Genomic DNA, 26,499 nt, shown 5'->3' on the forward strand with positions numbered 1-26,499 from the left:
GGGTCGGGGTGTGTGTGTGTGTGAAGGGGATGGGGTCGGGGTGTGTGTGTGTGTGTGAAGGGGATGGGGTCGGGGTGTGTGTGTGTGTGTGAAGGGGATGGGGTCGGGGTGTGTGTGTGTGTGAAGGGGATGGGGTCGGGGTGTGTGTGTGTGTGTGAAGGGGATGGGGTCGGTGTGTGTGTGTGTGAAGGGGATGGGGTCGGGGTGTGTGTGTGTGAAGGGGATGGGGTCGGGGTGTGTGTGTGTGAAGGGGATGGGGTCGGGGTGTGTGTGTGTGTGTGAAGGGGATGGGGTCGGGGTGTGTGTGTGTGTGAAGGGGATGGGGTCGGGGTGTGTGTGTGTGTGTGAAGGGGATGGGGTCGGTGTGTGTGTGTGTGTGAAGGGGATGGGGTCGGTGTGTGTGTGTGTGTGAAGGGGATGGGGTCGGGGTGTGTGTGTGTGAAGGGGATGGGGTCGGGGTGTGTGTGTGTGAAGGGGATGGGGTCGGGGTGTGTGTGTGTGTGAAGGGGATGGGGTCGGGGTGTGTGTGTGTGAAGGGGATGGGGTCGGGGTGTGTGTGTGTGAAGGGGATGGGGTCGGGGTGTGTGTGTGTGAAGGGGATGGGGTCGGGGTGTGTGTGTGTGAAGGGGATGGGGTCGGGGTGTGTGTGTGTGTGTGAAGGGGATGGGGTCGGGGTGTGTGTGTGTGTGAAGGGGATGGGGTCGGGGTGTGTGTGTGTGTGTGAAGGGGATGGGGTCGGGGTGTGTGTGTGTGTGAAGGGGATGGGGTCGGTGTGTGTGTGTGTGAAGGGGATGGGGTCGGTGTGTGTGTGTGTGAAGGGGATGGGGTCGGTGTGTGTGTGTGAAGGGGATGGGGTCGGTGTGTGTGTGTGTGAAGGGGATGGGGTCGGGGTGTGTGTGTGTGTGAAGGGGATGGGGTCGGGGTGTGTGTGTGTGAAGGGGATGGGGTCGGTGTGTGTGTGTGTGAAGGGGATGGGGTCGGTGTGTGTGTGTGTGAAGCGGATGGGGTCGGTGTGTGTGTGTGTGAAGGGGATGGGGTCGGGGTGTGTGTGTGTGAAGGGGATGGGGTCGGGGTGTGTGTGTGTGTGTGAAGGGGATGGGGTCGGTGTGTGTGTGTGTGAAGGGGATGGGGTCGGTGTGTGTGTGTGTGTGAAGGGGATGGGGTCGGTGTGTGTGTGTGTGAAGGGGATGGGGTCGGTGTGTGTGTGTGTGTGAAGGGGATGGGGTCGGTGTGTGTGTGTGTGAAGGGGATGGGGTCGGTGTGTGTGTGTGTGAAGGGGATGGGGTCGGGGTGTGTGTGTGTGTGAAGGGGATGGGGTCGGGGTGTGTGTGTGTGAAGGGGATGGGGTCGGGGTGTGTGTGTGTGAAGGGGATGGGGTCGGGGTGTGTGTGTGTGTGAAGGGGATGGGGTCGGGGTGTGTGTGTGTGTGAAGGGGATGGGGTCGGTGTGTGTGTGTGTGAAGGGGATGGGGTCGGGGTGTGTGTGTGTGTGAAGGGGATGGGGTCGGTGTGTGTGTGTGTGAAGGGGATGGGGTCGGTGTGTGTGTGTGTGTGTGTGAAGGGGATGGGGTCGGTGTGTGTGTGTGTGAAGGGGATGGGGTCGGTGTGTGTGTGTGTGAAGGGGATGGGGTCGGTGTGTGTGTGTGTGTGTGTGAAGGGGATGGGGTCGGTGTGTGTGTGTGTGAAGGGGATGGGGTCGGGGTGTGTGTGTGTGTGAAGGGGATGGGGTCGGTGTGTGTGTGTGTGAAGGGGATGGGGTCGGGGTGTGTGTGTGTGTGAAGGGGATGGGGTCGGGGTGTGTGTGTGTGTGTGTGAAGGGGATGGGGTCGGTGTGTGTGTGTGTGAAGGGGATGGGGTCGGGGTGTGTGTGTGTGTGAAGGGGATGGGGTCGGGGTGTGTGTGTGTGAAGGGGATGGGGTCGGGGTGTGTGTGTGTGAAGGGGATGGGGTCGGGGTGTGTGTGTGTGAAGGGGATGGGGTCGGTGTGTGTGTGTGAAGGGGATGGGGTCGGGGTGTGTGTGTGTGAAGGGGATGGGGTCGGGGTGTGTGTGTGTGAAGGGGATGGGGTCGGGGTGTGTGTGTGTGTGAAGGGGATGGGGTCGGGGTGTGTGTGTATGTGAAGGGGATGGGGTCGGGGTGTGTGTGTGTGAAGGGGATGGGGTCGGGGTGTGTGTGTGTGTGAAGGGGATGGGGTCGGGGTGTGTGTGTGTGAAGGGGATGGGGTCGGTGTGTGTGTGTGTGAAGGGGATGGGGTCGGGGTGTGTGTGTGTGAAGGGGATGGGGTCGGTGTGTGTGTGTGTGTGAAGGGGATGGGGTCGGGGTGTGTGTGTGTGAAGGGGATGGGGTCGGTGTGTGTGTGTGAAGGGGATGGGGTCGGTGTGTGTGTGTGTGAAGGGGATGGGGTCGGTGTGTGTGTGTGTGTGTGAAGGGGATGGGGTCGGTGTGTGTGTGTGTGAAGGGGATGGGGTCGGGGTGTGTGTGTGTGTGAAGGGGATGGGGTCGGGGTGTGTGTGTGTGAAGGGGATGGGGTCGGGGTGTGTGTGTGTGTGTGAAGGGGATGGGGTCGGGGTGTGTGTGTGTGAAGGGGATGGGGTCGGGATGTGTGTGTGTGAAGGGGATGGGGTCGGGGTGTGTGTGTGTGTGAAGGGGATGGGGTCGGGGTGTGTGTGTGTGTGAAGGGGATGGGGTCGGGGTGTGTGTGTGTGTGTGTGAAGGGGATGGGGTCGGGGTGTGTGTGTGTGAAGGGGATGGGGTCGGTGTGTGTGTGTGTGAAGGGGATGGGGTCGGGGTGTGTGTGTGTGAAGGGGATGGGGTCGGGGTGTGTGTGTGTGAAGGGGATGGGGTCGGGGTGTGTGTGTGTGAAGGGGATGGGGTCGGGGTGTGTGTGTGTGTGAAGGGGATGGGGTCGGGGTGTGTGTGTGTGAAGGGGATGGGGTCGGGGTGTGTGTGTGTGTGAAGGGGATGGGGTCGGGGTGTGTGTGTGTGTGAAGGGGATGGGGTCGGGGTGTGTGTGTGTGTGTGTGTGAAGGGGATGGGGTCGGGGTGTGTGTGTGTGAAGGGGATGGGGTCGGGGTGTGTGTATGTGTGTGAAGGGGATGGGGTCGGGGTGTGTGTGTGTGTGAAGGGGATGGGGTCGGTGTGTGTGTGTGTGTGAAGGGGATGGGGTCGGTGTGTGTGTGTGTGTGTGAAGGGGATGGGGTCGGGGTGTGTGTGTGTGTGAAGGGGATGGGGTCGGTGTGTGTGTGTGTGTGAAGGGGATGGGGTCGGGGTGTGTGTGTGTGTGAAGGGGATGGGGTCGGTGTGTGTGTGTGTGTGAAGGGGATGGGGTCGGTGTGTGTGTGTGTGTGTGTGAAGGGGATGGGGTCGGTGTGTGTGTGTGTGAAGGGGATGGGGTCGGGGTGTGTGTGTGTGAAGGGGATGGGGTCGGGGTGTGTGTATGTGTGTGAAGGGGATGGGGTCGGGGTGTGTGTGTGTGAAGGGGATGGGGTCGGGGTGTGTGTGTGTGTGAAGGGGATGGGGTCGGGGTGTGTGTATGTGTGTGAAGGGGATGGGGTCGGGGTGTGTGTGTGTGTGAAGGGGATGGGGTCGGGGTGTGTGTGTGTGTGAAGGGGATGGGGTCGGGGTGTGTGTATGTGTGTGAAGGGGATGGGGTCGGGGTGTGTGTGTGTGTGAAGGGGATGGGGTCGGGGTGTGTGTGTGTGTGAAGGGGATGGGGTCGGTGTGTGTGTGTGTGTGTGTGAAGGGGATGGGGTCGGGGTGTGTGTGTGTGAAGGGGATGGGGTCGGGGTGTGTGTGTGTGTGAAGGGGATGGGGTCGGGGTGTGTGTGTGTGAAGGGGATGGGGTCGGGGTGTGTGTGTGTGAAGGGGATGGGGTCGGTGTGTGTGTGTGTGAAGGGGATGGGGTCGGGGTGTGTGTGTGTGTGTGTGAAGGGGATGGGGTCGGGGTGTGTGTGTGTGAAGGGGATGGGGTCGGTGTGTGTGTGTGTGAAGGGGATGGGGTCGGGGTGTGTGTGTGTGAAGGGGATGGGGTCGGTGTGTGTGTGTGTGTGAAGGGGATGGGGTCGGTGTAAGTGAAGGGGATGGGGTACGAGTGTATATGGAGCCCCGGGGTGGGTGTGGCTCTGACAGAGACCCCCTCACCTTGTGTACTGCCCGTGCTGCTGCCATCTTGGTAATGGAGAAGACACTCGGGGGGCTGCTCCCGTGGTCTCCGCTCCACTCCCTCGATTTCCTCACTATCTCCCGCGGCTGGAACAACACCAGACAGTCGGTCAGAGACTGCAGTCTCCCCCTTTTCCCCGCCCCCCCCCCCCCAATACCCACACCCAACTATTGGGGGGGCTAACACACACCATTCAACTGGCTGGAGGGGGTTACAGAGATAGGGAGGGGGTGTAGGGGCTGGCGGGGGTTACAGAGATAGGCAGGGGGTATAGGGGCTGGATGGGGGTTACAGAGATATGGAGGGGTGTAGGGGCTGGAGAGGGGTTACAGAGATAGGGAGGGGTTTAGGGGCTGGAGGGGGTTACAGAGATAGGGAGGGGTTTAGGGGGTAGTGAGGGGGCGGGGTGGGGTGAGGTGTCCCTTCCCGAAAATCTCTCACCTCGTGTCCCCGGCTGTAATCCAGGGGGATCAGACACACTCCTGTTACCTGCTCCACCTGATTGGTTCCCTCGAGGTACATCCTGGAAACTGCTTCTGCTGAACTGTATTCCTCTAAATTGAACATTGATCCTTCCTCCTGAAATTCAACAATATCCCAAAACAGACAGCAGGTGAGGAGAGGTTCCTGTGGGAAACCAATCTCGTTCAGCAGGTTATACAATCTGCTGGCGCAGTAACAGGCCATTCAGCCCCTCCAGACTATTCGAGTCACAGAGTCATAGAGATGTACAGCACGGAAACAGACCCTTCGGCCCAACCCGTCCATGCCAACCAGATATCCCAACCCAATCTAGTGCCACCTGCCAGCACCCGGCCCATATCCCTCCAAACCCTTCCTATTCATATACCCATCCAAATGCCTCTTAAATGTTGCAATTGTACCAGCCTCCACCACATCCTCTGGCAGCTCATTCCATACACGTACCACCCTCTGGGTGAAAAAGTTGCCCCTTGGGTCTCTTTTATATCTTTCCCCTCTCACCCTAAACCTATGCCCTCTAGTTCTGGACTCCCCCACCCCAGGGAAAAGACTTTGTCTATTTATCCTATCTATGCCCCTCATAATTTTGTAAACCTCTATAAGGTCACCCCTCAGCCTCCGACGCTCCAGGGAAAACAGCCCCAGCCTGTTCAGCCTCTCCCTGTAGCTCAGATCCTCCAACCCTGGCAACATCCTTGTAAATCTTTTCTGAACCTTTTCAAGTTTCACAACATCTTTCCGATCGGAAGGAGACCAGAATTGCACGCAATATTCCAACAGTGGCCTAACCAATGTCCTGTACAGCCGCAACATCACCTCCCAACTCCTGTACTCAATACTCTGACCAATAAAGGAAAGTATACCAAATGCCTCCTTCACTATCCTATCTACCTGCGACTCCACTTTCAAGGAGCTATGAACCCGCACTCCAAGGTCTCTTTGTTCAGCAACACTCCCTAGGACCTGTCCATTTCGTGTATAAGTCCTGCCCTGGTTTATTCCTCCACTCCCTATCTCCACACTGCAGACTTCATGTCCCTTCATCCCACAGGATTCCCAAAATACCTTGTCAGATCAAGTCGAACAAGGATCAATTACCACAAGCAGGGATGGATTCTCCCGATATTCTGCACTGGGAATCGTTCCGGGATGGAAGGGTCTGGCTCAAATTCCTGCCCAGGTCCCCGAACCTAATCTCGATCATATCCATCACCCGCCCCACAAACTCCCAGGAATACGACACCCAGTTTGTGGGATCTCCCCATGTAGTTTAACCTCAGGATCCAGTGAGACCTCGAGAAAGATCCTGATTAATTTCAAGGCTGCCATTTTGATCAGCGTCCGCTCCCCCACCCCACCCCCCCGCCACTTTCAGTTCGGACCCGATCTCAGGTTGCCGCTCAGGACACCAAGCTGGGGAACAGGGTGTCAGGGGTCAGGGGTCAGCTTACCATGCTGAGGGTGATCCGTCGCCTCCCCTCCGGGTTGACCTGTTCCTTGATCTCCTTGAGCTGCTCCTGCAAGCTCCTCACTGTCTCCTGAAACACAAGAGAGGCTCCTGTTGAACAAAGCTTGGTCAAAATGCACCCCACTCCTCCCCCGCCATTTATGGTGCCTGAAGGCCAAAGGTCAGAGGCCTGGCAACAGTAGGCCTCAGGCCTTTGCCCCCCCTCCCCCCCACCCCTTGGCGACCATCCAGCTCTCTGTATCTCAGAGATGCAGAATCTCTTCACCACCCTCCCATACATCAGCGCCCACTCCCCATTATCCCAAGGAACCAATTTACCCCTTTGCACCCTGCACTCCCAGACATGGATTTGAGAGCCGTGTAACTGGAAGGGATAGAGCCTCAGCTTGAGATCGTTAAGGCCTTATGTTATAAAACCAGAGATTGACACCCCCCCCGTCTGAGAACTAAAACTGAAACACCCAGATAGAAAGTGCCTGACCCTCTAACCTGTAAAAAAGGCGTGTGAAAGGTGGGGTCACCTGCTTCTCAGCTGCTTCTAGTGTTAAATAAAATAACTCCCTGATACTCACTTTAAAGTCAACAAGTCCCAATTTATCTTCCTCTAACAGTGAACAACTTAACTAAACTATTAACAAACCAAATAAATCCCTTCTAACTACTGGCTATGGGCAGCACAGTGGCTCAGTGGTTAGCACTGCTGCCTCACGGCGCCAGGGTCCCAGGTTCGATTCCAGCCTCGGGTGACTGTCTGTGTGGGGTTTGCACATTCTCCCCGTGTCTGCGTGGGTTTCCTCCGGTTTCCTCCCACAGTCCAAAGATGTGTAGGTTAGGGTGGATTGGCCATGCTAAATTGTCCCATAGTGCCCAGGGATGTGCAGGTTAGGATGGATTGGCCATGCTAAATTGTCCCATAGTGCCCAGGGATGTGCAGGTTAGGGTGGATTGGCCATGCTAAATTGTCCCATAATGCACAGGGATGTGCAGGTTAGGATGGATTGGCCATGCTAAATTGTCCCATAGTGCCCAGGGATGTGCAGGTTAGGGTGGGTTGGCCATGCTAAATTGTCTCATAGTGCCCAGGGATGTGCAGGTTAGGGTGGATTGGCCATGCGAAATTGTCCCATAATACACAGGGATGTGCAGGTTAGGGTGGATTGGCCATGCTAAATTGTCCCATAGTGCCCAGGGATGTGTAGCTAAGGGTGGGTTGGCCATGCTAAATTGTCTCATAGTGCCCAGGGATGTGCAGGTTAGGGTGGATTGGCCATGCTAAATTGTCCCATAATACACAGGGATGTACAGGTTAGGGTAGATTGGCCATGCTAAATTGTCTCATAGTGCCCAGGGATGTGCAGGTTAGGGTAGATTGGCCATGCTAAATTGTCCCATAGTGTCCAGGGATGTACAGGTTAGGGTGGATTGGCCGTGCTAAATTGTCTCATAGTGCCCAGGGATGTGCAGGTTAGGGTGGATTGGCCATGCTAAATTGTCCCACAGTGCCCAGGGATGTGCAGGTTAGGGTGGATTGGCCATGCTAAATTGTCCCATAGTGCCCAGGGATGTGCAGGTTAGGGTGGATTGGCCATGAAATTGTCTCAGTGTTAGGTGCATTAGTCAGGTTTAAATATGGGGTACGGGAATGGGTCTGGGTGGGTTACTCTTTGGATGGTTGGTGTGGATTTTTTGGGCCGAAGGGAATCTCATCTCATCATTCCCGCAAAAAAGCAAAATTCCAATGCTGCGCTGTTCCAATAAATATGAGGCCCAACTATAAGTAAAAATACCAGAATTTACTCTCTTGAAATTACAGCCAGGTTACATGCCTTCTGGAATGTTCTGTGCCTTCTCTGTCAATTCTTCTGTCAGGGATATTAAGTAGTTGTGCTGTTGGCACTGTCCTTTTGTAGATGGCACTTTCCGTAAGACACACAGGAGGCTGTAAGAGCCAGCGATTCTCTCTCAAGGGCTGAGGACACATTAGCTCTGGTGGATGGCAGTTAGCTCTGGGGTCTCTGACTAACTGACCCTTTCTTTTTTACTCATGATGCCACATCAAGTTCTCAGACAGTAGGATTGGTCCAATGTTCCCAAAACTTTCAGATTTAAATTTAATTGTTTTTTTCTCGTATCTCAGTATGTGGCTCAAACTGAGTGGCTAAATTCAAAAGCCTGTGGCCTTGATTAAAAACTGCCTCTTGGCCGGTTAAGTACGGCCTATCGGTATAAATATTTCAGTTCGGGCTCTCAGTGCTCTTGCAAACTCTCAGGCTCTTGCTCACAGCCATTCATTTTAAATTCCTAAACACAGAAAAAGCACACAATCTTTTAAAGGGGCCATGCAATTCTTTCTCTAGTGGCACTTTACAAATGCCCTGTTCTCACAAGCTGCCTTCCAACACTAATGACGCATTGACATCCTTGTTCCCGTGACTTAAAGCCTCGATGAACGGAATTTGGGATAAGTCCTTTCCAAACCCTGTGATGTTTACACTCTCACAAAATTCCAACGTCCCCAGTCTTCTCCCCAAGCTAACATCCCTGTCCGTACCTCCCCCGCCACTCCACCGGTCACGTACCTCTCTGTCCGCCACCCGTTTCTGAATCAGAGATAGCTCCTGCTGCAGACGTCGGTTCTGGGTCTCCTTCTCCTCCTCCACACTGCTCAGTCTCTCCAGCCACTGAAATTCCAGCTCCTCAAAACCCTTCTGCGCCACCTCCAGGGCTTCAGCCTCCTGCACAGAAAGAGCCCGCGCATCAGAACGATCTGACCACCAACTGGCCTACAATCTACCCACACTCGGAGCACTGTGCGCAGTTCCAGTCTCCGTATCCCTCAGTTAGACCCACACTCGGAGCACTGTGCACAGTTCCAGTCTCCGTATCCCTCAGTTAGACCCACACTCGGAGCACTGTGCACAGTTCCAGTCTCCGTATCCATCAGCTAGACCCACACTCGGAGCACTGTGCGCAGTTCCAGTCTCCGTATCCCTCAGTTAGACCCACACTCGGAGCACTGTGCGCAGTTCCAGTCTCCGTATCCCTCAGTTAGACCCACACTCGGAGCACTGTGCACAGTTCCAGTCTCCGTATCCCTCAGTTAGACCCACACTCGGAGCACTGTGCACAGTTCCAGTCTCCGTATCCCTCAGTTAGACCCACACACAGAGCACTGTGCACAGTTCCGGTCTCCATACCCCTCAGTTAGACCCACACTCGGAACACCGTGCACAGTTCCGGTCTCCGTATCCCTCAGTTAGACCCACACTCGGAGCACTGTGCACAGTTCCAGTCTCTGTATCCCTCAGTTAGACCCACACTCAGGGCACTGTGCACAGTTCCAGTCTCCGTATCCCTCAGTTAGACCCACACTCGGAGCACTGTGCACAGTTCCAGTCTCCGTATCCCTCAGTTAGACCCACACACAGAGCACTGTGCACAGTTCCGGTCTCCATACCCCTCAGTTAGACCCACACTCGGAACACCGTGCACAGTTCCGGTCTCCGTATCCCTCAGTTAGACCCACACTCGGAGCACTGTGCACAGTTCCAGTCTCTGTATCCCTCAGTTAGACCCACACTCAGGGCACTGTGCACAGTTCCAGTCTCTGTATCCCTCAGTTAGACCCACACTCGGAGCACTGTGCACAGTTCCAGTCTCCGTATCCCTCAGTTAGACCCACACTCGGAGCACTGTGCACAGTTCCAGTCTCTGTATCCCTCAGTTAGACCCACACTCAGGGCACTGTGCACAGTTCCAGTCTCTGTATCCCTCAGTTAGACCCACACTCGGAGCACTGTACACAGTTCCAGTCTCTGTATCCCTCAGTTAGACCCACACTTGGAGCACTGTGCACAGTTCCGGTCTCCGTATCCCTCAGTCAGACCCACACAGAGCCAACAGTTTGACGATGCTCATGGCCGCTCACCTCCTGCGGCTGTTCTCGATGCTGCCCCCTGAGCCCATCCTCAGCCGATCGCTCTGCCTCCCCCAGGCTCCTCCGGGCTGCCTCCACTCTCCTCTGTGCTCTCTCCAGCTCGCTCCTGGCCTGGAAACAGTGAGAGAGAGAGAGACAGTGGGTTAGAAACCATTCCCAATTGCAGGGAGTAAGCGCGTGACTCTTCACCTCCCAGGGTGACCCGTTCACTGCCTGTCCCTACGACCCCTCCAATCTCCATACTAACCCCTGGGAGGTGAAAGGTTAAAGTTCACGCCTGAGGTCTGTGGGACCGTAGGCTGATGCAGGAATGGTGACAACCCCCCCCCAACCGATCAGAGGATGCCAATCTCAGAGGCTGGGTACCATCTGGTGCTGAACCCCCAGAGAGTCTGAAGCAAAGATTTGTAGAGTCATGCAGCCCGGAAACAGACCCTTCGGCCCAACCCGTCCATGCCGACCCAGATATCCCAACCCAATCTAGTCCCACCTGCCAGCACCCGGCCCATATCCCTCCAAACCCTTCCTATTCATATACCCATCCAAATGCCTCTTAAATGTTGTAATTGTACCAGCCTCCACCCCTTCCTCTGGCAGCTCATTCCATACACGTACCACCCTCCGTGTGAAAAAGTTGCCCCTTAGGTCCCTTTCCCCCCTTACCCCGAACCCATGCCCTCCAGTTCTGGACTTCCCCCACCCCAGGGAAGGGACCTTGACTGTTTCCAGGTACCCCCGAATTTTGAAGGACCTATGTTCGTGCCTGATCTCGCTATCCGAAAAGAAATCCAAAGAGGATTTTGGCTTTTACGAGAAACGGCTAACGTTTTCCCGAATAAATGAATGCCCCTTTGCTTTACGTCATTCCGGCCTACCAAAGGTTCCATCGGAACGCTCTGCTTTCGGATAGCTGGGGAATACCTGTACCCAATCCGTGCCCCTCATGATTCTATAAGCCTCGATGAACAGCTCACCTCCTCAGCCTCCAACACTCCAGGGAAAACGGTCTCCTTCTAACTCAAACCCTGCATTCCCAACACCATCCTGGTAAATCTCTTCTGAACCCCCTCCAGCCGGATAATATCCTTCCTCTAACAAGGAGATCAGAAGTGGACACGCAGAGTTCCAGAGGAGGCCTCGCCAATGTCCTGTACAACCTCAACAGGACATCCCAACTCCTGTACTCAAAGATCTGAGCAATGAAGGCGAGCGTAGGAATACAAGGAGTTAATGAGTGTCACAGAGCTAGGCCCTTTTTATTTTCCAAAAGCTGTTCCTTGGCTCAAGGAGACTCTGTCCTTGATTTTTTTCAGAGGGTAATAAACAAGGCCGGGCTCCGATCAGTCTGGTTTGGCACAGAGGTGAAAAGGATTTTGAGAGGCCTTTTGTTTATATGTGAACAGATGAGACTTCAGGTCAAAGTGGTCATGTTTTAGAAGTGACCTGTATAAAGACAGGAGGGTGGTCAACTCCCTAGCTGAGCAATTTAGTTCAGTCTAGAACTGGTTGGCAGTTCAACAGTGAGCTGTATGGAAACTCTCTCTCCTGCCCTTCTAATCTCAACTTGAAAGCATCTGACCCCTTGTTGTATTGTGTTTTAAAGGGGGTTTGGTTATTGGGACTGTTGTGGATGTTTGGAACAGCATCATTAAGTCTAGTTTGGATAGACCAAATTCTGTAGGGGTTCTTCATTGTGTTTTTCGTGTTTCGTTGTGTCATTTTGTGAATAAATGTTTTGTCTGTTTTAAAACCTGGTGGTCAACCTCACTAACTTAATCTGGGTAGCTTTCACTGTACACCTACCAAAACACATTGTAAAGTTATAGTCTGGGCTGCCTGCTTAAGAATGTTTTGAGTGGTCTGGCCTAGTCATAGAGATGTACAGCACGGAAACAGACCCTTCGGTCTGACCCGTCCGTGCCGACCCAGATATCCCAACCCAATCTAGTCCCCACCTGCCAGCACCCGGCCCATATCCCTCCAAACCCTTCCTATCCATATACCCATCCAGATGCCTCTTAAATGTTGCAATTGTACCAGCCTCCACCACATCCTCTGGCAGCTCATTCCATACACGTACCACCCTCTGTGTGAAAAAGTTGCCCCTTAGGTCTCTTTTATATCTTTCCCCTCTCACCCTAAACCTATGCCCCTCTAGTTCTGGACTCCCCGACCCCAGGGAGAAGGCTTTGCCTATTTATCCTATCCATGCCCCTCATGATTTTGTAAACCTCTATAAGGTCACCCCTCAGCCTCCGACGCTCCAGGGAAAACAGCCCCAGCCTGTTCAGCCTCTCCCTGTAGCTCAGACCCTCCAACCCTGGCAACATCCTTGTAAATCTTTTCTGAACCCTTTCAAGTTTCACAACATCTTTCCAATAGGAAGGAGACCAGAATTGCAGGCAATATTCCAACAGTGGCCTTACCAATGTCCTGGATAGCCTCAGTACTCTGACCAATAAAGGAAAGCATACCAAACGCCTTCTTCACTATCCTATCTACCTGTGACTCCACTTTCAAGGAGCTATGAACCTGCACTCCAAGGTCTCTTTATTCAGCAACACTCTCTAGGACCTTACCACTAAGTGGTAAAAACAATGACTGCAGATGCTGGAAACCAGATTCTGGATCAGTGGTGCTGGAAGAGCACAGCAGTTCAGGCAGCATCCGAGGAGCAGCAAAATCGACGTTTCGGGCAAAAGCCCTTTATTCCTGATGAAGGGCTTTTGCCCGAAACGTTGATTTTGCTGCTCGTCAGATGCTGCCTGAATTCTTGACCATTAAGTGTATAAGTCCTGTGAAGATTTGCTTTCCCAAAACGCAGCACCTCACATTTATCTGAATTAAACTCCATCTGCCACTTCTCAGCCCATTGGCCCACCTGGTCCAGATCCTGTTGTAATTTGAGGTCTTCACTGTCCAGTACACCTCCCATTTTGGTGTCATCTGCACCAAACTTGGGGGTGTAGTGGACAGCGAAGATAGTCCCGAACACCAAGGACTGAGTGTTGAAATGACAGCGATACCTGCCTTGCTTGCTGAAGTATGAACACGTCCCCAGTTTTCCCAGAGTTACTTCCCAGACTCCCTCCTGGTGCCAACAATCCCGTCGCAATCTCTATTTAAATTGCAACATAGCGTGCGCAGGTCACAGCGATTTCTACAACAGCAGCGAACCCTGCCAGTGGGGCAATGAGCCAGTGCAGAGCAAATTCAGTCAACAAGGCAACGGGAGATGAGATTGTCACAATATCTGTCTTTTTCCAAGGTTACGCTACCCTCGAGTATTGTCGTCCCCAGAGAGGTAGTAATTAGCCAGGCTAGAAACTGGGCTGGATTTGAAAGGTTTCTTGGGGCCCTTTTTGTTTACGCCAAACAGATAATGCCTAACGTTTTATTGTCTTTGAAAAAACCCGGTATAATCGAAGGGGAGTGGCCAGCTAGCTGCGGAGATAGCCTTCATTTAGATTCGAGGTTCTTAATTCAGTTCAGCAGCAGCAGCATGTGTGTTTGTGCATCTGTCTGTGTGTGTGGGTGTGTGTGTGTGTGTGAGTGCATGTGTGTGTGTGTGAGAGTGCGTCTGTATGTCTGTGTGGGTGTGTGTGGGTGTGCACGCGTGCGCGCGTGTGTCTGTGTTGTGTGTGCGTGGGTCTGTGTGTACATGTGCGTGCGCCCACGAGTGGGTCTGTGTGTGCATCTGCACGTCTGCGTGTGTTTGTGCATGTGTCTGTGTGTGCGTGTGTCTGTGTGCGCGTGTGCATGTGCATGTGTGCACGCGTGTGTGGGTCCGTGTGCGCACGCGTGTGTCTGCGCGTGTGTCTGCACGTGTGTCTGTGTGACAAAAGGCTGCTGGGGCAAGTCCAGCCAGGTACTCTCTCTCTCTCTGACTTAAAACCTGTAAGGTTTTGTTTCATTTTTAACTCTTTGTGCTCAGGGATGTGTTTATTGGGGCTGATGCGAGTATTTTCAGAACAGCATCATTAAGTTGGGATAGCCTGTTGGGTTTTGGATGGGATAAGTGATCCGGTATTCTAGTTTCAGTTCATCGTGTTCCATTCTGTAATTTTGTGAATAAATTCTGATTCTTTAAAACTTGGCAGTTGGATCAGTTAATTCACTCTGGGGATTATCCCCTATATACTTACCTACTCAGAATAACAATGTTATGGTCTGAGTGACCTGCCTAGAAATCTTCTGTAACGAGATATGTTCCCAAATCGAAACAGTGGTGCTGGAAAAGCACAGCAGGTCAGGCAGCATCCGAGGAGCGGGAGAGTCAACGTTTTGGGAATAAGCCCTTCGTCAGGAATGAGGCTTGTGGGCCGGGGGCTGAGAGATAAAGGGGATGAAGGGCTTATGCCCGAAACATCGATTCTCCTGCTCCTCGGATGCTGCCTGACCTGCTGCGCTTTTCCAGCACCGCGCTCCCGACTCTGATCCCCAGCATCTGCAGCCCTCACTTCCTCAAATTCCCCAGTCAAGGCCGGTCTGAGTTCAAGAAGGGAGGGGGTCAGAGGTTGGTATTTTTCGGAGACAGAGCTAACACTGGTGGAGATTTGGAATGTGACACCGATATAGTGAATTTACAGAGAGGTCGTGACACACTCAAAGACTGCGCTGTGGGGAAAATGGGGAGGTGTTGTTTATGGAAGAATAAAATTATTATTTCAACAGAGAGGAATTACAACAAGCTGCAACACACACAGGGACATGGGGGAACCCGTGTGTGTTTGTGCATCTGTCTGTGTGTGTGTGTGTGTGGGTGAGTGCACGTGTGTGTGTGTGAGTGCGTCTGTATGTCTGTGTGAGTGTGTGTGGGTGTGCATAGAACACAAGCAAGCTGGCCCCACGGGGCAGCAGGGAATCGGGAAGGGTCATTGGCCCTTATTTCAAGGATGTTGGGAATACAAGAGTCGGGAAGTCCTACTGCAGCTGTACAAGGTGCTGGGGAGACCACACCCAGAATACTGGGAGCGGTTTAGGTCCCATTATTTAAGGAAAGATATCATTTCATTGGAGGCAGCTCAGAGAGGGGGGTCCCTAGGAGGGAGGGATAGTCTCGTGAGCAAAGGCTGCCCAGTTGGGACTCTACTCCCTGGGGGTTTAGAGAGAATGAGAGGGGATCTGACTGGAACAAACAGGGGGCTGGACAGGGTCAATGTTAAAAGGTTTTAACCCCCGACCCCCTCCCCATGGGAGAGGCTAGGACCCAGGGGGTACCGTCTCTGAATAAAGGGGCACCAATTTCAGACAGAGATCAGGAGGAATCCCCTCTCTCAGAGGGTGGTGGGTCTTTGGAACACCCTTACCACAGAGAGCCAGGGGGGGGGGGGGGGGGGGGAGGGTGCAGATTCCTTGTGTATAGTTAAGGCCGAGATAGATTTCCGATCAGTCGGGGAATCATGGGAAAGGGGAGGTGAGGAACATCGGATCAGCCACAATCCTGTGGAATGGGGCACTAGGCTTGAGGGGCCGAATGGCCTCACTCCATCCAACAGGTATGGCCAGAAAGAGGCAGGGAGAGACAACACTGACCATTCCGAGTGAACTCTCCTCCCATTCTGCAAAAGGAGTGCAGTTGGAGAAAGGACAGAACGCAAGAGCAGCCAATTGTACTCCCCCCAAGGGTCAGCAAACACCCAGTGGGCTGAATGGCCTCCGAGAGAAGCAACTTGGAGACTTGGGGCCATTGGAACCACAAGAGGTCATCAGATGGCTGGCAGCCTGCAATACCAGGGCCGGCCACACGGTGGCAGAGCATGACCACCTTCCATTGGAGAAGGGCTCCCCTCAGAGACAGAGTGTCGCAGAGATGGACAGCACGGAAACAACCAGGGGTGAGATACAGAGAAAGGCTCCCTCTACACTGTCCCCCATCAAACACTCCCAGGACAGGGACAGCACGGGGTTAGATACAGAGAAAGGCTCCCTCTACACTGTCCCCCATCAAACACTCCCAGGACAGGGACAGCACGGGGTTAGATACAGAGAAAGGCTCCCTCTACACTGTCCCCCATCAAACACTCCCAGGACAGGGACAGCATGGGGTTAGATACAGAGTAAGGCTCCCTCTACACTGTCCCCCATCAAACACTCCCAGGACAGGGACAGGGACAGCACGGGGTTAGATACAGAGTAAGGCTCCCTCTACACTGTCCCCCATCAAACCCTCCCAGGACAGGGACAGCATGGGGTTAGATACAGAGTAAAGCTTCCTCTACACTGTCCCCAGCAAACACTCCCAGGACAGGGACAACACGGGGTTAGATACAGAGTAAAGCTCCCTCTACACTGTCCCCCATCAAACTCTCCCAGGACAGGGACAGCACGGGGTCAGATACAGAGTAAAGCTTCCTCTACACTGTCCCCATCAAACACTCCCAGGACAGGGACAACACGGGGTTAGATACAGAGTAAAGCTCCCTCTACACTGTCCCCCATCAAACACTCCCAGGACAGGGACAGCACAGGGTTAGATACAGAGTAAGGCTCCCTCTACACTGTCCCCCATCAAACCCTTCCAGGACAGGGACAGCACGGGGTTAGATACAGAGTAAAGCTCCCTCTACACTGTCCCCCCATCAAACACTCCCAGGACAGGGACAGCATGGGGTTAGATACAGAGTAAAGCTCCCTCTACACTGTCCCCCATCAAACACTCCCAGGACAGGGACAGCACGGGGTTAGATACAGAGTAAAGCTCCCTCTACACTGTCCCCCATCAAACACTCCCAGGACAGGGACAGCACGGGGTTAGATACAGAGTAAGGCTCCCTCTACACTGTCCCCCATCAAACACTCCCAGGACAGGGACAGCACGGGGTTAGATACAGAGTAAAGCTGCCTCTACACTGTCCCCCATCAAACACCCCCAGGACAGGGACAGCACGGGGTTAGATACAGAGTAAAGCTCCCTCTACACTGTCCCCCATCACATACCCCCAGGACCAGGATCCAGTAAGGGCTGAGGAAAGGAAAGGGAACTGAAGCCTGCGTTGTTGAACAGCCCCTACCTTGTCTTTCTCGATCTGCAGTGTCTGGTCAAGGCATGCAATTTGGGAACGAAGATCCTCTCGAAACTTCTGCTCCATCTCCAGCTTCTTCCGCTCAGCCTCCAGCTCGCCGTGGACCAGAGCAATTTCCATCGCTCCCTGAGGGAACAACACCTTTACACGCCTGGGAGAAAGCTCAGGGACAGACCACCACCGACCCACACCGAAACAATTCCTGCATACCTCCACTTCCAGAAAATCCCAGCTCGCCGCTCTGTCGGAGGGTCAGTGCTGAGGGAGTACTGCACTGTCAGAGGGTCAGTGCTGAGGGAGTGCCGCACTGTCGAAGGGTCAGTGCTGAGGGAGTGCCGCACTGTCGGAGGGTCAGTGCTGAGGGAGTGCCGCACTGTCGGAGGGTCAGTGCTGAGGGAGTGCCGCACTGTCGGAGGGTCAATGCTGAGGGAGTGCCGCACTGTCGGAGGGTCAGTGCTGAGGGAGTGCTGCACTGTCGGAATGTCAGTGCTGAGGGAGCGCCGCACTGTCGGAGGGTCAGTGCTGAGGGAGTGCCGCACTGTCGGAGGGTCAGTGCTGAGGGAGCGCCGCACTGTCGGAGGGTCAGTGCTGAGTGAGTGCCGCACTGTCAGAGGGTCAGTGCTGAGGGAGTGCCTCACTGTCGGAGGGTCAGTGCTGAGGGAGTGCCGCACTGTCGGAGGGTCAGTGCTGAGGGAGTGCCGCACTGTCGGAAGGTCAGTGCTGAGGGAGTGGGCACTGTCGGAGGGTCAGTGCAGAGAGAGTGCCGCACTGTCGGAGGGTCAGTGCTGAGGGAGCGCCGCACTGTCGGAGGGTCAGTGCTGAGGGAGCGCCGCACTGTCGGAGGGTCAGTGCTGAGGGAGCGCCGCACTGTCGGAGGGTCAGTGCTGAGGGAGCGCCGCACTGTCGGAGGGTCAGTGCTGAGGGAGCGCCGCACTGTCGGAGGGTCAGTGCTGAGGGAGCGCCGCACTGTCGGAGGGTCAGTGCTGAGGGAGCGCCGCACTGTCGGAGGGTCAGTGCTGAGGGAACGCCGCACTGTCGGAGGGTCAGTGCTGAGGGAACGCCGCACTGTCGGAGGGTCAGTGCTGAGGGAGCGCCGCACTGTCAGAGGGTCAGTGCTGAGGGAGTGCCGCACTGTCAGAGGGTCAGTGCTGAGGGTGTGCCGCACTGTCGGAGGGTCAGTGCTGAGGGAGTGCCTCACTGTCGGAGGGTCAGTGCTGAGGGAATGCCGCACTGTCGGAGGGTCAGTGCTGAGGGAGTGGGCACTGTCGGAGGGTCAGTGCTGAGGGAGTGCCGCACTGTCGGAGGGTCAGTGCTGAGGGAGTGCCGCACTGTCGGAGGGTCAGTGCTGAGGGAGTGCCGCACTGTCGGAGGGTCAGTGCTGAGGGAGTGGGCACTGTCGGAGGGTCAGTGCTGAGGGAGCGCCGCACTGTCGGAGGGTCAGTGCTGAGGGAGATATTTAGATTGGTGAGAGATCACAGATTAGGTGTGATCACAATCACTGGAGCAAAGAACTCTTTGATGGTCCGAAGGGTCTCATCCTGTTCCTGTACAACAGGCTGGAGGAGGATGGGCTGAATGGCCTTGTGCTAGCCATGTGTTTGCACTGCTGTCCGTCAGCCCCCTGTGGCCACCCCACGGCCCAGACCGCTCTGTTACGCCCTGCCCCCTCGCCGCGTCTTACCTCCGGGTCTATCGCCTCCTGTCCCCACTCGGGGTCACTGAGAGAGAGGCGAGCTGGAGAGTTCCGTGGTTCTGCCTCGCGCTGTTCACAGCCCATTCGGCTTCGCCATTGTCCTGAGGTAGGCCGTTTCTAAACCAAGCACAGACGCAGAGCTTCATCAGGACAACATAGTGCACTTCACACCACGTCCACATCACATCATAAAGCTGAACTATTCATTGAATAACAATTCCGAACCCTCTGACCCTCCACTTCCAACATTCCCATCACTGAATGCCCCATTATCACCATCCTGGGAGTTACCATGGACCAGAAACCCAACTGGACCCAACACATAAACACAGCGGCTCCAAGAGCAGGTCAGAGGCTGGGAATCCTGCAGCGAGTAACTCCCCTCCTGACTCCCCCCAAAGACTGTCCCACCATCGACAAGGCCCAAGGCAGGAGGGTGAGGGAATACTCCCCACTTGCCCCTGGATGGGGGCAGCTCCAACAACACTCGAGAAGCTCGACACCATCCAGGGACAAAGCAGCCCCACACCCACAAACATCCCCTCGCTCCCCCCACCGATGCTCAGTAACAGCAGTGTGTACCATCCCCTCCCTACCCCCACCGACGCTCAGTAACAGCAGTGTGTACCATCCCCTCCCTACCCCCACCGATGCTCAGTATCAGCAGTGTGTACCATCCCCTCCCTCCCTCCCACCGACACTCAGTAACAGCAATGTGTACCATCCCCTCCCTCCCCCCACCGACGCTCAGTAACAGCAGTGTGTACCATCCCCTCCCTCACCCCACCGACGCTCAGTAACAGCAGTGTGTACCATCCCCTCCCTCCACCCACCGACGCTCAGTAACAGCAGTGTGTACCATCCCCTCCCTCCCCCCACCGACGCTCAGTAACAGCAGTGTGTACCATCCCCTCCCTCCACCCACCGACGCTCAGTAACAGCAGTGTGTACCATCCCCTCCCTCCCCCCCACCGACGCTCAGTAACAGCAGTGTGTACCATCCCCTCCCTCCCCCCACCGACGCTCAGTAACAGCAGTGTGTACCATCCCCTCCCTCCCCCACCGACGCTCAGTAACAGCAGTGTGTACCATCCCCTCCCTCCCCCCACCGACGCTCAGTAACAGCAGTGTGTACCATCCCCTCCCTCCCCCCACCGACGCTCAGTAACAGCAGTGTGTACCATCCCCTCCCTCCACCCACCGACGCTCAGTAACAGCAGTGTGTACCATCCCCTCCCTCCCCCCACCGACGCTCAGTAACAGCAGTGTGTACCATCTCCTCCCTCCCCCACCGACGCTCAGTAACAGCAATGTGTACCATCTCCTCCCTCCCCCACCGACGCTCAGTAACAGCAGTGTGTACCATCCCCTCCCTCCACCCACCGACGCTCAGTAACAGCAGTGTGTACCATCCCCTCCCTCCCCCCCACCGACGCTCAGTAACAGCAGTGTGTACCATCCCCTCCCTCCCCCCACCGACGCTCAGTAACAGCAGTGTGTACCATCCCCTCCCTCCCCCCCACCGACGCTCAGTAACAGCAGTGTGTACCATCCCCTCCCTCCCCCCACCGACGCTCAGTAACAGCAGTGTGTACCATCCCCTCCCTCCCCCACCGACGCTCAGTAACAGCAGTGTGTACCATCCCCTCCCTCCCCCACCGACGCTCAGTAACAGCAGTGTGTACCATCCCCTCCCTCCCCCCACCGACACTCAGTAACAGCAGTGTGTACCATCCCCTCCCTCCCCCCACCGACGCTCAGTAACAGCAGTGTGTACCATCCCCTCCCTCCCCCCACCGACGCTCAGTAACAGCAGTGTGTACCATCCCCTCCCTCCCCCCACCGACGCTCAGTAACAGCAGTGTGTACCATCCCCTCCCTCCACCCACCGACGCTCAGTAACAGCAGTGTGTACCATCCCCTCCCTCCCCCCACCGACGCTCAGTAACAGCAGTGTGTACCATCTCCTCCCTCCCCCACCGACGCTCAGTAACAGCAGTGTGTACCATCTCCTCCCTCCCCCACCGACGCTCAGTAACAGCAGTGTGTACCATCCCCTCACTCCACCCACCGACGCTCAGTAACAGCAGTGTGTACCATCCCCTCCCTCCCCCCACCGACGCTCAGTAACAGCAGTGTGTACCATCCCCTCCCTCCCCCCACCGACGCTCAGTAACAGCAGTGTGTACCATCCCCTCCCTCCACCCACCGACGCTCAGTAACAGCAGTGTGTACCATCCCCTCCCTCCCCCCACCGACGCTCAGTAACAGCAGTGTGTACCATCTCCTCCCTCCCCCACCGACGCTCAGTAACAGCAGTGTGTACCATCTCCTCCCTCCCCCACCGACGCTCAGTAACAGCAGTGTGTACCATCCCCTCCCTCCACCCACCGACGCTCAGTAACAGCAGTGTGTACCATCCCCTCCCTCCCCCCACCGACGCTCAGTAACAGCAGTGTGTACCATCCCCTCCCTCCCCCCACCGACGCTCAGTAACAGCAGTGTGTACCATCCCCTCCCTCCCCCACCGACACTCAGTAACAGCAGTGTGTACCATCCCCTCCCTCCCCCCACCGACACTCAGTAACAGCAGTGTGTACCATCCCCTCCCTCCACCCACCGACGCTCAGTAACAGCAGTGTGTACCATCCCCTCCCTCCCCCCACCGACGCTCAGTAACAGCAGTGTGTACCATCTCCTCCCTCCCCCACCGACGCTCAGTAACAGCAGTGTGTACCATCTCCTCCCTCCCCCACCGACGCTCAGTAACAGCAGTGTGTACCATCCCCTCCCTCCCCCCCACCGACGCTCAGTAACAGCAGTGTGTACCATCCCCTCCCTCCACCCACCGACGCTCAGTAACAGCAGTGTGTACCATCCCCTCCCTCCCCCCACCGACGCTCAGTAACAGCAGTGTGTACCATCCCCTCCCTCCCCCCACCGACGCTCAGTAACAGCAGTGTGTACCATCTCCTCTCTCCCCCCACCGACGCTCAGTAACAGCAGTGTGTACCATCCCCTCTCTCCCCCCACCGACGCTCAGTAACAGCAGTGTGTACCATCCCCTCCCTCCCCCACCGACGCTCAGTAACAGCAGTGTGTACCATCCCCTCCCTCCCCCACCGACGCTCAGTAACAGCAGTGTGTACCATCCCCTCCCTCCCCCCACCGACGCTCAGTAACAGCAGTGTGTACCATCCCCTCCCTCCCCCACCGACGCTCAGTAACAGCAGTGTGTACCATCCCCTCCCTCCCCCACCGACACTCAGTAACAGCAGTGTGTACCATCCCCTCCCTCCCCACACCGACGCTCAGTAACAGCAGTGTGTACCATCCCCTCCCTCCCCCACCGACGCTCAGTAACAGCAGTGTGTACCATCCCCTCCCTCCCCCCACCGACCCTCAGTAACAGCAGTGTGTACCATCCCCTCCCTCCCCCACCGACGCTCAGTAACAGCAGTGTGTACCATCCCCTCCCTCCCCCCACCGACGCTCAGTAACAGCAGTGTGTACCATCCCCTCCCTCCCCCACCGACACTCAGTAACAGCAGTGTGTACCATCCCCTCCCTCCCCCCACCGACGCTCAGTAACAGCAGTGTGTACCATCCCCTCCCTCCCCCCACCGACGCTCAGTAACAGCAGTGTGTACCATCCCCTCCCTCCCCCCACCGACGCTCAGTAACAGCAGTGTGTACCATCCCCTCCCTCCCCCCACCGACCCTCAGTAACAGCAGTGTGTACCATCCCCTCCCTCCCCCACCGACACTCAGTAACAGCAGTGTGTACCATCCCCTCCCTCCCCCCACCGACGCTCAGTAACAGCAGTGTGTACCATCCCCTCCCTCCCCCCACCGACCCTCAGTAACAGCAGTGTGTACCATCCCCTCCCACCCCCACCGACGCTCAGTAACAGCAGTGTGTACCAGCTACAAGACCCACTGCAGAAACTCACCAAAGACCCTCAGGCAGCACCTTCCAAACCCACGGCCACTTCCATCTAGAGTCATACAGCGCAGATACAGACCCTTCGGCCCAACCAGTCCATTCTGACCATAATCCCAAACTAAACCAGTCCCACCTGCCTGCTCCTGGCCCGTCTCCCTCCAACTTTTTCCTGTTCATGTCCTTATCCAAATGTCTTTTAAATGTTGTCACTGTCCCCCCACTTCCTCGGGAAGCTCATTCCATACACGAACCACACTGTGTGTAAAAATAATGTCCCTTGTACTTTTCTTAAATCTCTCACCTCTCACCCTGAACCTATGTCCTCTAGTTTTGGATCCCCAACCCCAGGGAAAAGACTTTGTCTATTTACCCTATCCATGCCCCTCATGATTTTATAAACCTCTAAGGTTACCCCTCAGCTTCCGACGCTCCAGGGAAAACAGCCCCAGCCTGTTCAACCTCTCCCTGTAGCTCATACCCTCCAACCTAAGCAATATCCCGGTACAACTCTTCTGCACCCTCTTCAGCTTCATGTTCTTTCTGTTTCGGGGCGACCAGAACTGGACGCAGTGTTCCAGAAGGACAAGGGGCAGGAGATAGATGGGAACACCACCCCCCCATACGGGTTCCCCTCTGAGCCCCTCACCATCCCGACTTGGAAATAATATCTCCCGTTTCTGGAGAATCACTGACGGAGAAACGTGGTCCTAATCTACACAGATAGTGTGCAGTACCTGACTCAATGCTGTGAAGGACAGAGTCAACGCGTTCTCAATGTCATGACCCACTCCCTTCACCTTCTCCCTGTCTGCCGTATCTTCAGGGACGCAATGACACAGAGAGGTCTCGGTGTCCTTCACTGCTCCCTCTCCCTCGGGCCCCTTCTCCTCCTCGATTGCCTCATTGGCCAATCCGCGCGCCAGGTCGATCATACTCTTCGGTCGGAGAGGATCACGTCGTCAACTCTGAACTCCGACCCCCCCTTTCTCCTGTGATTGGCGGTGTGCAAACACAACGCAAAAAACAATCAATAAGGACAATCCCGAAACCAACTTCACCACGATCAGCCAGTCTCGTTAGCATCCCCTCCGACAGTGCCCACTCCCTCAGTACTGACCCTCCGACAGTGCGGCACTCCCTCAGCACTGACCCTCCGACAGTGAGGCACTCCCTCAGCACTGACCCTCCGACAGTGAGGCACTCCCTCAGCACTGACCCTCCGACAGTGCCCACTCCCTCAGCACTGACCCTCCGACAGTGCGGCACTCCCTCAGCACTGACCCTCCGACAGTGCCCACTCCCTCAGCACTGACCCTCCGACAGTGCCCACTCCCTCAGCACTGACCCTCCGACAGTGCGGCACTCCCTCAGCACTGACCCTCCGACAGTGCCCACTCCCTCAGCACTGACCCTCCGACAGTGCCCACTCCCTCAGCACTGACCCTCCGACAGTGCCCACTCCCTCAGCACTGACCCTCTGACAGCGCCCACTCCCTCAGCACTGACCCTCCGACAGTGCGGCACTCCCTCAGCACTGACCCTCCGACAGTGCCCACTCCCTCAGCACTGACCCTCCGACAGTGCCCACTCCCTCAGCACTGACCCTCCGACAGTGCCCACTCCCTCAGCACTGACCCTCCGACAGTGCGGCACTCCCTCAGCACTGACCCTCCGACAGTGCCCACTCCCTCAGCACTGACCCTCCGACAGTGCCCACTCCCTCAGCACTGACCCTCCGACAGTGCGGCACTCCCTCAGCACTGACCCTCCGACAGTGCCCACTCCCTCAGCACTGACCCTCCGACAGTGCCCACTCCCTCAGCACTGACCCTCCGACAGTGCCCACTCCCTCAGCACTGACCCTCCGACAGTGCGGCACTCCCTCAGCACTGACCCTCCGACAGTGCGGCACTCCCTCAGCACTGACCCTCCGACAGTGAGGCACTCCCTCAGCACTGACCCTCCGACAGTGCGGCGCTCCTTCAGCACTGACCCTCCGACAGTGCCCACTCCCTCAGCACTGACCCTCCGACAGTGCCCACTCCCTCAGCACTGACCCTCCGACAGTGCCCACTCCCTCAGCACTGACCCTCCGACAGTGCGGCACTCCCTCAGCACTGACCCTCCGACAGTGCGGCACTCCCTCAGCACTGACCCTCCGACAGTGCGGCACTCCCTCAGCACTGACCCTCCGACAGTGCGGCACTCCCTCAGCACTGATCCTCCGACAGTGCGGCACTCCCTCAGCACTGACCCTCCGACAGTGAGGCACTCCCTCAACACTGACCCTCCGACAGTGCGGCACTCCCTCAGCACTGACCCTCCGACAGTGCGGCGCTCCCTCAGCACTGACCCTCCGACAGTGTGACGCTCCCTCAGCACTGACCCTCCGACAGTGCGGCGCTCCCTCAGCACTGACCCTCCGACAGTGCCCACTCCCTCAGCACTGACCCTCTGACAGCGCCCACTCCCTCAGCACTGACACTCCGACAGCGCCCACTCCCTCAGCACTGACCCTCCGACAGTGTCCACTCCCTCAGCACTGACCCTCCGACAGTGCGGCACTCCCTCAGCACTGACCCTCCGACAGTGCGGCACTCCCTCAGCACTGACCCTCCGACAGTGTCCACTCCCTCAGCACTGACCCTCCGACAGTGCGGCACTCCCTCAGCACTGACCTGCGACAGTGCGGCACTCCCTCAGCACTGACCCTCCGACAGTGCGGCACTCCCTCAGCACTGACCCTCCGACAGTGCGGCGCTCCTTCAGCACTGACCCTCCGACAGTGCCCACTCCCTCAGCACTGACCCTCCGACAGTGCCCACTCCCTCAGCACTGACCCTCCGACAGTGCCCACTCCCTCAGCACTGACCCTCCGACAGTGCGGCACTCCCTCAGCACTGACCCTCCGACAGTGCGGCACTCCCTCAGCACTGACCCTCCGACAGTGCGGCACTCCCTCAGCACTGACCCTCCGACAGTGAGGCACTCCCTCAGCACTGATCCTCCGACAGTGCGGCACTCCCTCAGCACTGACCCTCCGACAGTGAGGCACTCCCTCAACACTGACCCTCCGACAGTGCGGCACTCCCTCAGCACTGACCCTCCGACAGTGCGGCGCTCCCTCAGCACTGACCCTCCGACAGTGTGACGCTCCCTCAGCACTGACCCTCCGACAGTGCGGCGCTCCCTCAGCACTGACCCTCCGACAGTGCCCACTCCCTCAGCACTGACCCTCTGACAGCGCCCACTCCCTCAGCACTGACACTCCGACAGCGCCCACTCCCTCAGCACTGACCCTCCGACAGTGTCCACTCCCTCAGCACTGACTCTCCGACAGTGCGGCACTCCCTCAGCACTGACCCTCCGACAGTGCCCACTCCCTCAGCACTGACCCTCTGACAGCGCCCACTCCCTCAGCACTGACACTCCGACAGCGCCCACTCCCTCAGCACTGACCCTCCGACAGTGTCCACTCCCTCAGCACTGACTCTCCGACAGTGCGGCACTCCCTCAGCACTGACCCTCCGACAGTGCGGCACTCCCTCAGCACTGACCCTCCGACAGTGCGGCACTCCCTCAGCACTGACCCTCCGACAGTGCGGCACTCCCTCAGCACTGACCCTCCGACAGTGTCCACTCCCTCAGCACTGACCCTCCGACAGTGCGGCACTCCCTCAGCACTGACCTGCGACAGTGCGGCACTCCCTCAGCACTGACCCTCCGACAGTGCGGCACTCTCTCAGCACTGACCCTCCGACAGTGCGGCACTCCCTCAGCACTGACC

General features: G+C 56.6%; 1 pseudogene across 1 annotated transcript in view; it reads right to left on the reverse strand.

The window, feature by feature from the left end:
- LOC122547614 (uncharacterized) overlaps positions 1–26,499 on the reverse strand; it is a 65,738-nt pseudogene that overhangs the window by 23,880 nt on the left and 15,359 nt on the right. Inside the window, exons 2-9 of the transcript XR_015753584.1 lie at positions 23,447–23,701; positions 18,755–18,883; positions 17,062–17,199; positions 10,040–10,159; positions 8,691–8,846; positions 6,095–6,181; positions 4,602–4,739; positions 4,139–4,246 (exon numbers count right to left, since the gene is read on the reverse strand). The product of XR_015753584.1 is annotated as an uncharacterized LOC122547614 (transcript). The remainder of the gene's footprint in view (positions 1–4,138; positions 4,247–4,601; positions 4,740–6,094; positions 6,182–8,690; positions 8,847–10,039; positions 10,160–17,061; positions 17,200–18,754; positions 18,884–23,446; positions 23,702–26,499) is intronic.

The sequence above is a fragment of the Chiloscyllium plagiosum genome, unplaced genomic scaffold (genome assembly GCF_037043375.1).
Source record: "Chiloscyllium plagiosum isolate Xiang-an unplaced genomic scaffold, Cpla_swu_hap1 HiC_scaffold_38, whole genome shotgun sequence".
Lineage (NCBI taxonomy): Eukaryota > Metazoa > Chordata > Chondrichthyes > Orectolobiformes > Hemiscylliidae > Chiloscyllium > Chiloscyllium plagiosum.